We start from the raw sequence: 2,133 nt of genomic DNA, 5'->3' as shown, positions 1-2,133 counted from the left end.
AAAGTATGGGAATACTGAAGAATACAATATCTATACTTTTAATCAAACTTGCATAATTTTAGTTAGATACAAAACACTGTTGCTGGAACACAAGCCCATGTTTACTATTAACAGGACTTACAATTACATGTGGTTTTTTTCTTGCTTTTACTGCATTTAACACCCAAAATATTTTACAATCAAAATCATTCTATTCTTATTGTCTGTGCAGAACAAGGAAACTCAAAATATAAAAGTATGGTTATGTATTTAAAGACGCATCATTTAATTTGCTAGTTTTAAATAATCATATATGAAAACAAAAATTCTTATTTACATAAATTTTGTAAACCATGTCCAAAAGAGTGTTGAATGGAAAATAATGTATGTGTCATATTCAAACACATGAACAGTTATTCCTAGTATTATTCTTAATAATATTGACAGTGCACTTCTATTTGACCTTCAGCTAAAAAATGAATTTTATTTTTACAAACCTACAGAGAAATAAAACACTAGTCTCAGATACTTGAACAATTTTCATTTTCATTAATTTCAAAATTAACATTGTATATTCTTTAAGTTCCACCTTTACACCAATAATGTTATTTTGTCATAAGTCATACAAAACAAACAAACAGTAAATGAAGTGTTTTGATTATCAAAATGTTCCAAGACTTCATAACACCAAATAATGATTTTCAAGTTTTGATCATGTAAAAAACACAAACTATATTGCAGTGTTGTACATAACATGTTTCAAAGAATTGTATATTTAATTCATTAACTGAGATCTAGATTTTGTCTAAAATTACAAATCATGCAGTTAAAATACTAATTTCATGGCTAGCTGTGTGTGTATAAACACACACATCTCTAATCAAGTACACTTTCTAAAAAACTGACATAAAATACACAAAAGCAAGTTTTTTTACTGTATGCTGAAAAAATAAACATAAAAAATCAATTTTTAGGAAATAAAAGCATTTTAAATTAAGATATGGAACTATGCTTACAAAATGATAAGTTGCATGTATATATGCAGTTATGTTTCTACAATATTTTTGGTTGAAAGAAGATTTTGCATCCCTTTATAATGATGGTTTTTTAGATACATAAAGAAGAGTTACTTTTTTTAGTGAATGACACTGACAAATTAAACTATATAATTGTAAAAAGACCTATTTATCAGAATTATTATCCTTATATTATAATACACACACACACACATACATAAAAACCTTATACTATGTACTTTCATTCCAGTCACAGATACTTTACAAACTAGAACTTTAAAACATATAATTGGCTTGATTATTTTGCATAACTATGAAATATTATCAAAATAGTTTTAAAAGGACTAAACATTGTTTGATATAAACTGAATTGTGATTACAGAACATTAGCTTTTTAACATTCCTTGAATACCAAGAATAATAATGCAACTATTCTTGTCTTCTGTCAAATATTAAGTTTTTAATTGTAGCTTATCACCAGTCAATGGATAAAGCTGTCAAAATTAAACAGAACCTTTTAGTTTCTTGAATGTACGTGTATACATGGGTGTATCGCACATATCAACCCATCAGAAATCTAAAAATAATTAGTATTTTTAAATCTATTAAAGGATCCTTTGTGTATATACATATACAAAGACAATAATACTAATATGCAAGTAAGCTGTCATCCATTAAAGCACAAGGCCAGCAACACACTTTTATTGTTTATGCATGATTTGAAAGTTATTTTATGTGAATTATCCTGATGAATGTCATAAACTTATAAATATAATCTTCCTATAACTTTTACATTTTTTTGAGATAATACAGCAAAGTATGATTATGCTTCAAATGTCTCTATCATGTTCCTATTTACCATATATATATATATACAGCAAAGAATATATCAGACAAGTATTGATACAATCTTTTAACCTATCATAACTTTTCTTTACTTCTTTTATTCATGAAATACGATACATAAGCTGAATATTTAAGATGGGCTATGATACATTTATCTCAACAACAACAACAAAAGAAAACCAAATGTGAGAAAAATAAAAATGAAATTATATACCAAACAAAACCAAACAACATTTCATAAATCAGATTAATTTTTTTTCCATAATTTATAACTTATAAAAGATTTTCTCCC

The sequence above is a fragment of the Tachypleus tridentatus genome, chromosome 12 (assembly GCF_004210375.1).
Source record: "Tachypleus tridentatus isolate NWPU-2018 chromosome 12, ASM421037v1, whole genome shotgun sequence".
Classification (NCBI taxonomy): domain Eukaryota; kingdom Metazoa; phylum Arthropoda; class Merostomata; order Xiphosura; family Limulidae; genus Tachypleus; species Tachypleus tridentatus.
The sequence above is the reverse complement of the archived record's forward strand: the minus strand, read 5'-3'. Positions refer to the sequence as shown.